The sequence below is a fragment of the Mirounga leonina genome, unplaced genomic scaffold (genome assembly GCF_011800145.1).
Source record: "Mirounga leonina isolate KUSES-001 unplaced genomic scaffold, KU_Mleo_1.0 Mir_170, whole genome shotgun sequence".
NCBI lineage: Eukaryota > Metazoa > Chordata > Mammalia > Carnivora > Phocidae > Mirounga > Mirounga leonina.
This window is the reverse complement of record NW_023270433.1, coordinates 18,765,665-18,779,882: the sequence shown is the minus strand read 5'-3', so window position 1 is coordinate 18,779,882 and position 14,218 is coordinate 18,765,665. Positions and strand designations below refer to the sequence as shown.

Genomic DNA, 14,218 nt, shown 5'->3' with positions numbered 1-14,218 from the left:
AAGAAGGATGAGGGTGAGCATTCACTGATTCAACAAATATTTATTGAACATCTATTACGTGACTGGCTCTGACCCAGGGGACGAGACAGTCCCCGCCCTGAAAAAGTTCGATCAGGATGTGGAAGCAATGACAAACCAGCGTGAAGTGTGATAAGAAGGAAGCCCTTGTGTGGGGGCTACAAAGCAGAGATGCCGTCCTCTGGGGAGGGGGCTGTTGGCACCTAACAGGGAAGCTTGCTCAGAGCCCTTGACCTTTAAGATACCTGAAGGATGAGTAGGATTAGGGGAAAGAGGCGTTGGCGTGCATGTGTGTGAGTATACATGTATGTGCATGTTTGTGCACGTGTGTGTGCCTATGAGTAAAGAATATTTTTGGTGGATGGAAATCCATATTCTAAAACCTAGAAATAAGTATAGTTGTGGCACATTCAGAGAAGGGCAACCATATCTCTGTGTTTAATTTTACCTGAAGAGCCTGAGGTTTAGGAGGATTTCCTGGCTGCAGTAACTGCCGAGCTGGTCTTAAATGTTGGGTAGGAATACAGGGAGCCCAATGAGAGGGCGGGAGAGCAGGGCTCTCTGAGCAGGGACCACAGCTTCAACAAAGGCACAGAGGAAAGAAATGCCTAGTGCCTTCAGCAAAAACTGCAAATAGCTCAGCCAGACTAGAACATAGATTGGGGGTGGGGAGGAGTGTCCCAAAAGAGGGGAGACTGGGGAGGTGACAACAATCCCAGGTCTGCCACTCACTAGCCTTGAGGTCTTGAACGACATCACCGAGCCTTAGGTTTTTCATCTTGAAGGGGGGAATGACAATAACCACCACAACAGCAATAGACCCACTGTGAGGATGAAATGAGATAAGCCTGCAGACCACCTAACATGGTGCACCCCTAGAGCTGAGAAAGGGGCAGATTGGATTGTCATACATTACCTTTGAATTGCTAACACACTGATTAGTGACCATTGTTTGCAGCTGGAGGTTTCTGAAATTCTCCAGATTTCCCCAGGGTGCTCCTTGGAGAGAGCCTGGGCTGGGCACAGTGCCTGGCACATTGCTGGCGGTCAAGGGCTAAGCATAGAGGTAAAGTGAGATTATTCTTTGGGTTTCAACCACAGGAATAAACCGCAGCTGTACCCAGGCTCAAGTTAAATACACAGGCAGGCTCCATAGGGCTTTGGTTCTTTCTCTGGAAAGTTCTTCACTCTTGAAGAAGATGACTCCTTGAATGCCACTCTGGGTTCCTGTACACATTTTAATCCCCTCTCCCTGACTTTTTACCCCCTGAAATAAAAATGTGCATGTTAAGGGTGATGGAGGTAGGAAGCAGTGTTACGTACTACTTTTTCATTTGGCCAAGTACTGCTCTGCCAAAGATTCTACTTGTGGTTTTCCTCTTTGCAACCGAGCCGCTGACTCTGGGTGTGTAGCACATTTAATGAGATTTGTGCCTTTAATCTTTACAGGAGCAAAGGAACCTCCGGAGGGAACTTATCTCCAGTGAACTGAATGTTTGCATCCCTCCAAAATTCATGTTGGAATTCTAAATCCTAACCTCCACTGTAATGATATTGGGGTGGGGGGGGGGGCTTTGGGAGGTGATTGGATCCTCAAGGTAGAGACTTGTGAATGGGATCAGTGCCCTTATAGAAGGAATCCCAGAGAGTTCTGGCCCTGTTTCCCTCATGGGAAGATACGGTTAAGTCTGCAACACAGAGGAGGATCCTCATCAGAACTAGACCATGCTAGCATACTATATAAACTGCTCCATAACCTCCCTTTAATCCCTTGCTATATCATGACAATCTTTCCTGCTATTAAATATTTTTGTTGTAATAACTGCACTATACTAAAGATGAATTATAATTTATTTAATGCTTCCCCTGGATGCTGAACTTTTAGATGGCTTCTATTTTTTTTTTCTTTCTGTTTTTTTTTTTTTGCTATTTTGACTAGTTCCATAATGAGCATTTTTACAGCTAAATATTTGTGCACGTTTATGTTTTTCTTTCCTTCTTTAGGATACATTCTCAGAAATAAAATAGCGGGGTCAAAGAGTATGCATATAATTTTTAAGATTTTTGACACATCTTTGTCTCTTTGCTATTGAGGAAGTTCATACCATTTATACTATCATTGAAGTGACCTCTTGCCAACACTGGGCATTGCCATTATTTTTAATATTTGGCAATTAAATGAGTAGAAAATGGTATCTTATTTTGAGATGCATTTCTTTGCTGATTGATGAGGTTCAACATCCTATTTACGTTGATTGATCATTTGCTTTTCTTCTTTCCTGTTTGACCTGTTGATGATCTTTGTCTGTTTTCCAACTGCTGGATTCACCTTTTTTTTTTTTCCTAGTTATCGATGATAATACCAATATTTGATTAGGGTCCACTATTTGCTAAATGTCTTACATCAGTTCTCTTAGAACTCCGGGGAAGGTGAGAGGCTTTTTTCCTCCTGGCACCAGATATGTGGTGTCTTTTCCAACACCACTTCTCTAACTTTTGACACCAAGTAGGTGTCCTAAAATTCAATTCAATTCTGACACTAACCACCAGAGTTAGCATCAGACTTAGTAGGTTTAAAAGCTCAGTTCCAGAAGACAGCTTTCACTTCAGACATTAGTCACAAGTATCAGGTCAACTGATAGACCTGCTATAATCGGGGGTTCCCGATACTACCCCCTCAGGTTTGATGATTTGCTAGAATGGCTCACAAAACTCAGGAAAGCACTTTACTTACAGTTACTGGTTTATTATAAAGGATATAAGTGAGCAGCCAGATGAAGAGGTGCATAGGGTGATGTTCAGAAGGGTCTGGAGGGCAGGAGCACTTGTTCCTGTGGAGTGGGGGTGTTTTAGGCTCCCAGCACCTTGTGCCCACCAACTCTAAAGCTCTCAGAACTCTGTCACTGAGGAGTTTTCATTACTAGGCATGATTGATTAACTTATTGGTCATTGGTGATTAACTGTATCTCCAGAGCCCTCCCTTCCCTGGAGACTGGAGGGTGGGGCTGATAGCTCCAAGCTTCTAATTAGGACTTGGTCTTTTTAGTGACCAGCTCCCATCCTGAAGCTATCGAGGGGTCCACCAAAAGTTGCCTCATTAGAACAAAAGATGCTTCTATCACCCTCTTTACTCAGGGTTTTAAGGAGCTCTGTGCCAAGAGTTGGGGACAAAGACCAAATATTTTTCTTATTATACCACAGAAGAGCATTATCCTCATTTTTCAGAGAAAGAAACTGAGGCAAAGAGAGAATATGGGGCAAGTAATACCGAGGCAAAGAGAGAATATGGGGCAAGTAATACATTTGGCAAGAGGCAGCCTTGGAACTGACTCGATCTGTCTTTCTGTAAAGTCCATTTCTGAACAAAAGGCTATGTGGCATTATTAATATTTGTTAGCTTTTCATAAATTAAACACAATAGCCTATGTCTGTGGTAGATGTTGCAAAATATATTTTCCTTTTGGTATATTATTTGTATCTTATTCTTTTGAGTATAGAAGTTTAAATTTTTGAATTATTATTTTATTATTTCAAAAGCTAATCTACAGACATAAAAAAGTACAATGACAGGTTATTCACATTCTCACTCCTGGCCCCTAGACTTAAGTTCCCCCCACCACCCCCAGGAAGTTAAAAAAAATTTAGTTAACTAACATTTGCATTTTAAATTTGGAGGGAAGACAGAGCATATTTCATGTCCAATTGCAGAATTCAAGAGAATTAATGATGCAGCAACAAAAAAGAGCAGATGCCTCATCTGGAGGAATGAGAAAGAACTGCTTCTGTGAGAGAAAGTGAATGCACTCATTATCTCACCAGTGCAATCCACAACTCTTAGCAGGACTAGTTTGAACAAACTTATGTGATGAAAGAGGAATCCACAGGGCCACTCCCAGCAAACTCGCCCACTTGGACTTCTGCCACCATGTTCTACTGCAACACCCAGGGAAGAATGAAAGAAGGGATTCTCCTATGCATACCAGATTTGGGGACTTTCTCAATTCTTCTGGGTGGAGATCCATCCCCTCCCAGGATTAATGAGAGTCATGAGGGGACACCTTGACTTTGTAACTTTATGTGGCTCAGCCCGTGCCAAACGAAAACCAGGACTTGGAGAGCAATACTCTTGGAAGAGAGTGATGAGTTAGATGGAGACTGGTCTGGAGAAGTCCCAAACATTTTCTAGTTTCAATTTTCTCACTGATTCCTTGAGTGAATTTGAACATACTAAAAAATCTATGGGATCTCCAAGACCTTCCCAACTTGAAGTTTATGATCCTTCTGGGCACTTCCCATTGTCATTCTCATAGGCTTCAGGCATTCATTCATTCACTCAGCAAATATTTATTAAGCACCCACTGTGTAGGTAGAAAGTTGTTGTTACAAGTAGATCAAATGGTATTGAGAGCTTTTCAAGAAACTAAGACTCCCAAATAAAAGTGACTTTAATAAGACAAAAATAATCTTACATTACAAGATATCCCAAGATAAGAAGATTCCAAGATAGGTTAATTCTGATGCTGAACGACAGCAAATACCAGGTTCCTCCATGCCATTCTCAGCATGTTTGTTTGGTCTCTTCATTTTCTCAGCATAGCTGCAGCAACTCCAGCCATTGCATCTTCAGGCAGCTTGGGACAAATAGAGTGGGGATTGAAAAGACTTCATCTCTCTTTTTAAGATCTAAGAAACTATTTCTAAGAACTTTCTCATCCATCTCAATATGTTTCTGTCACACACCATTACCTAGAATCAAAATATATGTCCCCTCTCAAGCCAGTCACCAACAGAGAATGGAATCATCAATTTTGGCTCAGACTAATCAAGGTTCTTCCCTACTGGGGGAGGGGGGCTGGGTTAGGACCTAGAAAAATAGAGCTAACCGGAAGAGTCTGGATAAATGAAAAACATCTAGAGTTTTGTTGGCAAGGAAGGATGCTGTTGCGTAGTCTGCCTTACCATTCTTTCTATTTTTTTGCAAATATTAGAGGCAAAAAGTGATAGCTTATATTTTTGTTTTCTTCTCAATTCAGCTAGGCATTTTCTTCCATATTTCTTGACCATTTTTTTTATTTCTTCTTTTATGAATCACCTGTTCATATCCATGGCACATTTTTCTATTATATATTCCTTTTTCTTATTGATCGGGAAAAGTTCTTTGCTTATTATTTTTCTAGTGGGATTATTTCCTTCCCTATTCCTTTGCTCTGAATCAGGTAATCCTGAGTTCTTTCTTTTCCTCAGTCCAATATACTTTCCAAATTTGCCTTTTTGGAGATATCTCAAAAAATCTTTCTTTTATAACACAGCCCTGGTCTAGCGTAGTGTAGCTTCCCACCCACATCTACTTAGTCCTCAATCGTCTGGATTCTTCTTTTAAAATACATGTCACTTTCCGTGATGAATCAAACTAGCTCACTATGACCTACACAATAAAATACATGTCACATCCTCTTTTCCTCTTCCCATCACGAATGCTCCAACCAGTTCTCCCTTTGGACTATTGTCATGGCTTCATAATTGGTTTCCTCTCCCTTAGTGCCTTCCTTTTCACCCATCCTGCAGTAATCAGTGATAAAACACCAAGGTGTGGATGACATAGCTTTATACCCATTGTTGCTCAGGCTGCCTTTTTGCTTGTTGAGGGAAGTCTATACTTCCTAGCCTAGCATGTAAGACCTGCTCCATTCAGTTTCACTTTGGCCTTATGCTCTTATTAGATCAGTCTGGCATGCCTACTCTTGCTTTCTGTTAGCACGGTTTCCCTTTCTCTCACACGCTTTTGGTGAAATCGCACCCATCTTTCAACACCCACCTCAAAAGCTACCGCCTTGGGAAAGTCTTCACAGATTCCTCAAGTCAGAATGACCTTCTCTTTCCTCTTTCATAAGCATTTCTGTTGTCTGTGCTTGAGTATTTAGGACATCTTGCTTGTATCACGATTCCATACACATGGAGCTCTCCACCAGTCCCTGAGGGCAGAACTCTTGCCTGCTCCAAGCTGCTCTCAGGTGTCCTCATCACCTTCTGGGGTTTATGTGGAGTGATGTTCAATGTGTGCTTGTTGAATCTGTTAGTGCTCAGTAAACACTTGACATTAACAATTCCTCTCGGTGTACAATTAACCCAAGGGTTAACTTAAATTTAATTGCCATTTAACATTTGCTAGAGCAAGGCTGATCGCTACTGTAAGCACAGATGCTTTTGGGAAAGGCAGTATTTTTCCACAGGTTGTTTGTAATAGTATGGATTTTCTAGCCCGCTTTTTTGATTTGTTAGCGTATGACTCCATAATGGTGCCTCAATTAATTGATTTTTTTAGGGTAAGGCTCTTTTAAATGTGAATTCAACCTTACAATTGCTACTACAAACAAATCTTTAAAAGTTGCGCTAAATTATGGGGAAGGAAGTTAACCACAGAAATTTACTTTTCTTGTTCTTTTTAAGAAAATTTAAAAGATAGTTAATAACCAATAGTTACTGACAATTTGCTATTTGTCATGCACTATTCTGAGCACTCTACATGTATTAATTTATTTAATCCTCCTAACACTTCTGAGAGATAGGTACCATGATCATTTTCATCTTAGATGGGGGGGAAACTGAGGCAAGATAGCTTAAGGAATTTGCTTTAATTCACACAGCTAGTAAGTGGAGAAACCAGGATTTAAATCCAGGCAGTTAGATTTCTGAACTTGCATTCTGTGGTGAGCTCTAAGCTATGTTTTTACTGACTAACCAAGGAGACAAGTAGTCAGTTCGAGGCCATTCAATATAAATTACTTTTTCAACAATCTTAGGCTGCAAGGGACAGGAGGACAAAAAGGAGAAGAGCTAGATGGTGAAAACTTTGGGCTCCATCTATAGTTATGGGAATTAAAATTATATTCATTTACCATTTTATGCCATACTTGGTTTCCTTGCTAGAACACCTGTTGATTTGGGAGCCCCAGGAAAAGATGCAGAAAGATGATAAGGCATAAATTAGAAGGGCCATTACAGAATCTGTGGTTTCATGCTGCTGCTATGAATATTCTCTTTCATGAAGATAAGCTTTTTGTGAATTTCACCGTCAATGGTATTTTTGTCGTTTAATGAGAATGTGCATTTGAATCTCTCTGCTATGACATGCTCGTGTATAAGGATTTATCCTAGTGGGATAAACAGATCCTTTGATTAATTTTCCCGCCTGTGTGTAGAACTTGTATTATGAAATGTGTGGAGCAGTGGTTCTCAAAGTATGCTCTGGGGATCCCTGAGGGTCCCTAAGACCCTATCAGAGAGTCCACGAGGCCCAGACTATTTCCATAATGATGTTAAGATGTCATTTTCCTTTGTCACTCTCATATTCTCACGAGTGCACAGTGAAGTTTTCCAGAGGCAACAGGTTGAATGCAGAAACAGACCTGAAAATCCAGTTGACTTCCATTACATGGAACATTAAAGAGATTTGCAAAATGTAAAACAGTGCCACTCTTCTCATTAAATTATTTTTGTTTTGGAAAAATAGCTATCTTTTCATAAAAATATATTATTTGTGTTAATCCATTAACATGTAATGGGTTTATTACTGTTATTTTAAAAGAAATAAATATTCTTAAATGATCGGTTTTAATTTTTAATACAGTCCATGTCAACAAGTATAACCCACATAAACAAAAGCTCTTTAAGATCCTCCATAATTTTCATTCTAAACAATGAAACTCTTTTTTTTTTTTTAATTTTATTTATTTATTCATGAGAGACAGAAAGAGAGACAGAGGCAGAGGGAGAAGCAGGCTCCCCGCGGAGCAGGGAGCCCGATGCGGGACTCGATCCCAGGACCCTGGGATCATGACCTGAGCCAAAGGCAGACGCTTAACTGACTGAGCCACCCAGGCGTCCCAACAATGAAACTCTTAAAAAGAGGTTCTGAGACTAAAGAGTGTGAGGAACGCTGGTATAGAGAGACTAGAACAAACCCGAGTCATGAGTTGTATCTAGGTTAGCTTCTGAGATCTTAATTTCAACTCTGTATGTGCTGAAGTATTTATAGCTTGAAAGATATTCATTTATTTACTCACATATTCAAAGGGCATTTATTGAAGAGTTGTTGTGCACCAGGTGCTGGATGAAGCACTGGGGGTAAAATGGGGAGCAAGAGAGCCTTGCCCTCCCAGAGCCTAACCTTGGCATTCATTCCTGCAGATTTCCTTTAGCAGCTATATTCAGGGTCTACTTTAGTCTTTGCACAGTCCCCAAGGAGCTTATAATCCAGGGAGGCAAGACAGCTGTATGGAATCTTTAAGTAAATCAGAGTGAATGGAGTTAAGATGTCACCATTAGCCATTCTCATGAGTAGGAGCTCAGAGAAGGGATCAGTCGTGTAGGATGGTAGGATAAGGGGTTCTGGGATTTGAGTTAAACCCAGAAATACAGGCACTTAAGACAGCAAGTGGAGTGGAAGGGGGCAGGTTGAGTGGGGGAAGGGATGAACAGGCTTGTGGAGTTAAGTCATTCATTGCTCACTGCATAGGATGTAGGGAAGGGCAAGGGCCTGCCTCCATGGAAAAGATGCTTATGGTGGGGTACTCCTGGTCCAAGACTGGGTTTTTTCCTGTACTGATGGAAAGCCCCTATGTCTTCTAAACTATTGGTCAGTGAGTGTCTCTCTTGGGTGTGATTAAAAGTCCATGCCATCATTCTGTGTTTCCCAAACTTGCCAGATCCTAAACTTTCCCAAATAACAAGAATTATCTGGAAATACTTGTTAAGGACACAGATTCCAGGGCTCCATCCAAGGTATACTGATCTGGGGAGGGGCATGAGGTTCTGTACCTTTAAGTCATGTCAGGTGATTTTCTTTTCTTTTTTTGTTATAGGTAAGTTCGGGAATTATAACTCAACCCATTACCGATGGTTTCAATCCTAAAGCTGCATAATGGGAAACTCAAACAAATAAACAAACAAACAAAACAACAACAACAACAACAACAAAACCCACTGCTCAAGCTTACTCACAGTGACCTAATTTAATTTAAAAAACGATAAAAATGAAGATAACAATAATCAGAATGAAATTATGAGCGATTTCGGTCCGTAATTGTTCCTTCAATTGTACCATATTCTCCATAGCCCCAGAATCACCTAAGAAAATAACCTCTAGCTCCTTTAACAGTGTTTTTCTTATTCGAAGATGCTGAGAATATGGCATTGCAAGCTAAGGGTGTGATTGTTGATGGTGGTATAGGTGGGGAGTGATATGACTCGCTTTGGAGAAAAAGAAAAGAACGCTTATGGTTACTCTGGGCTCTCACTACCTGTTCAGGTCACAGAAGATGTTAAGAGCAGCCCACTGGGACCACGTGGGAAATAATCCTCTTGGTTCCACTTAGCTGGAACCTATGGGAGGAAGCAAAGAAACAAAAATCACACTAGAATTCTCATTGTTACTGAGAACTTTCTGAGTAAATGCAAAGCATGTGCGGTTTTATCCCACAGGAAAATCAATTCTGTTTTTACTGGGGAAAGTGTGTGTTTTTCCATTTATGAAATCATGGACTCCAAGTTTTGGGAAGTTGCAGAGCCAGAAGACGTTTCAGAGGCCACTTGGCTCTACTGCTTACATACTCTCTGTCTTTCCTCGTGTAGGCTGGACTGGGTACCAGGAGATGTGAACTTTGAGCTGCCTCTGGCACTGGCTTGCTGTGTGATTTTGGGCAAGCCCCTTGCCCTCTCTGGGCCTCAGCTTCCCCATCTGGTCAAAGAAAGATGTGCTTTAGTTTGTTGAGCTCTTCTAGCTGGAACCTTGCAAAAATATAAGACTCTATCATGCCATTGTTTTGGCACCTTCCTAGACAAAGGACACCTAGTTTATAGAGGTTCTACCGCATCTAGAAAGAACTATGTTTGTTATGTGGGCCAAATTGAACAGGATCTGATCAGGGACCTAGACAGCACTCTTAGCATTCAGGAAACCTTGTTTGATACTCTGAATAAAGAAACTGTCTGAATCTTGGCCTTCTTGATTCAACACTCTGTTGGGTTGTATTGTCTTGGGCTTGTGAATTATTTTCATGGAATCCATCTTCTTCATGAAATGGGGATAAAGATAATAATAATACCTCTCATGAAGTTGTTCTGACAAGTAGATAACATAATATACTTAAGGTTTCAATAAAAATTAGATATCATTATTTTCCCCTTATAATTTTGGTCCCCATGTGTATTTTCTCCTTTCCTTGGTGTATCCCTTGGTACTGTTCTAGCTTCATTTTGTTAATGCATCTTTATTGCCTTTCTATTTTGTTATTATTTAGGCTTGGTTCACCTAAGGGAAAGAAGAAAGGAAATGTTTTTTAAGGAGTCAATTTTTAAAGAAAAATAACATATCTGATGGTAAGAGTGAAAGCAGGTGACAAACCACCAGTATTTTATTCTGTCAAACAAAGACAGAGGTAGAATCCAAGGTTTGTGCAGGGGAGCAGGTTTCTGGATGACGTGTTACCCCGCCCCCCAGCACTGTACTTTATGACCATCATTTCCTGAGTAGGAACTTCCTGTTTAAACCATTGGCATGCGTTAAAGGACATTTGGGTTTTCTTAGAGGCAGCTTCCTAGAATGAGGCAACATTCAAGGCTTTCCATTCTTTTCCCTCCACCTCTCGCCTGCCCAGCACAGTCCTTTGGAGAGGAGCAGTGGTGGTGAGGAGTCCACAGCTAAAACACAGCTGTAACACAGCTGCCAGGTGTCAGGTCTGGAAGTCCAGACTTGGGATCTAATCCTAGTTCTTCAGCTTCTTATTCGCCATGGGTCCTTGAAGAGGTCTCTTGCCCTATCAGCCTCACTCAGGATCTGCATCTATGAATGGGCAGGTTAGACTGGATGCACAGAAGTACCCAAGGGCATTTTGTTAAAAATACACAGGTCCAGACCTCACTCTCAGAGGTTCTGGTTCAGAAAAGCCAAAGATGAGTTGTTCTTGTGAATCACTGCTTCTGACCCAAGGCACCTGCACATAAAATCCTAGATGTCTTTCATTTGTGGTATGTGGTGTGACTCACCCACCTATTGGAATATGAGAGAACTCAAGCAAGTTTTCTTTTTCATGGGATTGTCACCCAGGCTGTGGCTCTGGAAGTGTGGTCTATAGGTCTCCAGTGAGCCACAAGGATCTGTCTGAAGGTCTCAGACAGAAACAAATGTGAGTCCTTTCTTTACATTTAAGAAGTTAATGACGTACATTTGCATAGGTTGATATCTTTGTACATGATCAAGGGCTACTTGCCAAGAATCTACTATTTGAGTTTGGGCTCCGGCTGAAAGCAAAGCCTAAAGCAAAGACAGGTGAGTTTATTTGGTACTACCATTCTTTCCTTTGGTTTCGTGATGTGTGGGTGGAGAACAAAGATGACAGAACTTGGAGAAATGAATTTTAGTTCCAGGCTGAGCTTTGTCATTCACTGGCTGTGGATTTGGAAAACCACTTTTCTTCTCAATTTTCACATTTATAAAGTGAGTATAACCAAGTCCTGACTCACTGTGTTGCTATGAAAATTACATGAAATAGTATAAGCGAAAGTGTTGTAGGAAGTGTTAAGTGTGCCAACAGTTTATTATTTTACTTGAATGTCCAGTGTTCTCAACTCCATCTGGGACTGTGGAGCTTTAAAACATACAGATTTCTGGGCTTTAGCCCTATGACTGCTGAGTGTACCTGGAGGGGGACCAAGGGAAGCTGTAATAAAATTCTTGCTAGTCAATTGTGATACTTCACCAAATTTGAGAACCACTAAACTACACTGTGAATGCCATGGAACAGGGATTACGTCTTATTCAACTTTGTATTCTGACTGCTTGACCTAGTTCCTAGTATACAGTGTAGTCAATAAATGCTTTTTGAATGAATAAAAGGCCAAACCTTTATACTTAACAAAAAAAGAGCAAAGGTACAACTCTCGAGGAGTCACCCTGTTTCCCTGATGTGCAAGTCTGCCTGACCTACTTTCCTCCACTGAATTAGTCTGTTTGTCCCAGTAATACCTGGGCTAATTTATACCCATTACTATAATACTTGAGCAGCTTGCACTACCTGATGCTTAAAGTCACCATGGGTGACAATATCTTCTTTTACTATTTCAAAGGTCATTGTGAAGTATAAGGGGATCATAAATAAAAAGTGATTTTCAGGTTGCAGTGTGCTATAAATATATAGGGAATTAATGTTATTAAGAAGAATATGCTAATTAACTTCATGGCTCTTCAAAGCTCAATAGATAATATGGCTCTAGAAGAGAAGATTCTTTAATCAGAGTCTCTAGGCCCACAGATTCACTACTGAGCTCACTTTAAAGTGGTTCAGAGAGCAGATTTAAAATAAGGAAACATGGAGAATTGAAATTTTGAGACTGAGCAGAGGTATACAGGCTAAGGCAACCCAAAAGAATACAGAAGGATCTCAGTATTAATATCAAGAAAGTGGAATTCAAGGCAAAAGATGTTGAATAGGTCAAAAAAGAACCCTTTATAATGATGGAGTATGTGGTCCATAGGGAATATACTGTAATGAATAGTTATGTACCAAAGAACATAATACTAAAATGTAGGAAGCAAAATCTTCAGAAAATACAAGGAAGAAGAAGAAGAGGAAGAAGGAGGAGGAGGAGGAGAAAAGGAGAAGAAGGGGGAAAGAAGAAGGAGGGGGAAAGGAGAAGGAGGAGGAAAGGGGAAGGAGGGGGAAAGGAGAATGAGAAAGAGTGGGAGATGGAGAAGGAGAGGCAGAAGAAGTTGAAGAAGAAGGAAGGAAGGAAGGAAGGAAGGAAGGGAGGGAGGGAGGGAGGAAGAAAGGGAGGGAGGAAGGAGGGAACCTGACAGAATAAAATTTGTAGTGGGAAAATTGTTACACCTCTTTGGAATTTGGGCAGATCCAGCAGATACAAAGGTAAAGATAAGGAGAGTGTGAACATAATTTACAAGCTATTTTTAGTACAAATGTATTGAACCCTACAAACGAAGAACAAATCTTCATGAAAGCATCTATGGAACAAAACCTCACCATATTTTAAACCTAAAAAGACCTTACTAATTTCTTCAAAGAAAAAGAGTATTGACCTGGGCTGTCCAATATAGTAGCTATGATTCATATCTGGCTATTGAGCACTTATATTGTAGAAAATAAAGAAATGAGAAAAATAAAAAACTATGCTGTCCTCAAGGTCTACAGTCAAGCTGGAGAAACACATTTACCACTGCACAGTGAGTATTTAATCACTCTTAGTATTGAACACTTACTGTGGGCCCAGCAGCAGGACCTCCCCTACATCACCTGTAACCCTTTCAAACACGCTACAAGGTTGGCATAATTATAACCACTTCTCAGATGACCAAACAAACTCAGCCAGGTTAAGCGGCTTTGTTTAAGGCCTCAAAGCAAAATAGTAAATGTGTGATTGGAATTCTGGTTCAAATGCCCATGCCGCTTCCAGATCATCACACTGGTCCCATAAAACGTGCAGCTACGTGATTGAAAGTCCACAGGTTATAGGATAGACATTTGGAGGTGAGAGAATTGAAAAGCCCAGATCATTACATTTGCCTTGATTTGGTTGGCATGTCTTGATTGAGTTTTAGGAACTTCAGTCTCCTCCTTTAGAAGACAACAACAATAGGTAATTGTTTAAGGCCTCTTTCAGAAGGTAGCAATGAGAGGCACTTTGGGCAGGTCAGCTTTTCTAGTATGTGATGGGTATCATGGGTTCCTGCTAGAAGAGTCCTCTTATCATGGTACAGCATGCAGTCACATGTAGGGGGTAGTCCTGACTGTGTGTCAACCATTAAGAGTTTCCTGGAGTTTGGGTTGTCCGTCCAAGGAAGACTCTACTAGTGACTTCACATTTGGATACACTGCAGTTAAAGCTTCATTAACTATAAAATAAACTTGGCCAGAATTTATTCCCTCTTTTATTTTAAGAGAAAGGAGAAAATCATGCAAAAATCCAGAATTAATCAATTCCTTGGAGCTTTCTGGTCAGTTGAATTCATTTCAACATATGCTTTCCAGGCTCCTGCTGTGTGTTGGCCCCAGGGACAAAGTTATGAACAAGACAGAACAGTCACTCTGGAAGGGACCATATAGACTCTATCAGTGTGTTATTTTTCCAGTTGTAAGAACAGAGACATTCCCAGGTCAACTCAGGAGATACTCAATATTAGAGTATACTT

At 40.7% G+C, this 14,218-nt stretch overlaps 1 protein-coding gene across 3 annotated transcripts in view; it reads left to right on the top strand.

Moving 5' to 3' along the window:
* The window catches only part of TMEM268 (transmembrane protein 268), a 209,507-nt gene that overhangs the window by 178,294 nt on the left and 16,995 nt on the right, over window positions 1-14,218 (top strand). The window contains exon 10 of one of the 3 annotated variants that reach the window (XM_035015975.1): window positions 8,880-10,335. The exons of the other annotated variants lie outside the window; for them this stretch is intronic. The gene's annotated coding sequence lies outside the window, so the exon portion shown is untranslated. Of the gene's footprint in view, window positions 1-8,879; window positions 10,336-14,218 lie in introns of those variants that run through there. 3 annotated transcript variants of the gene reach the window in all.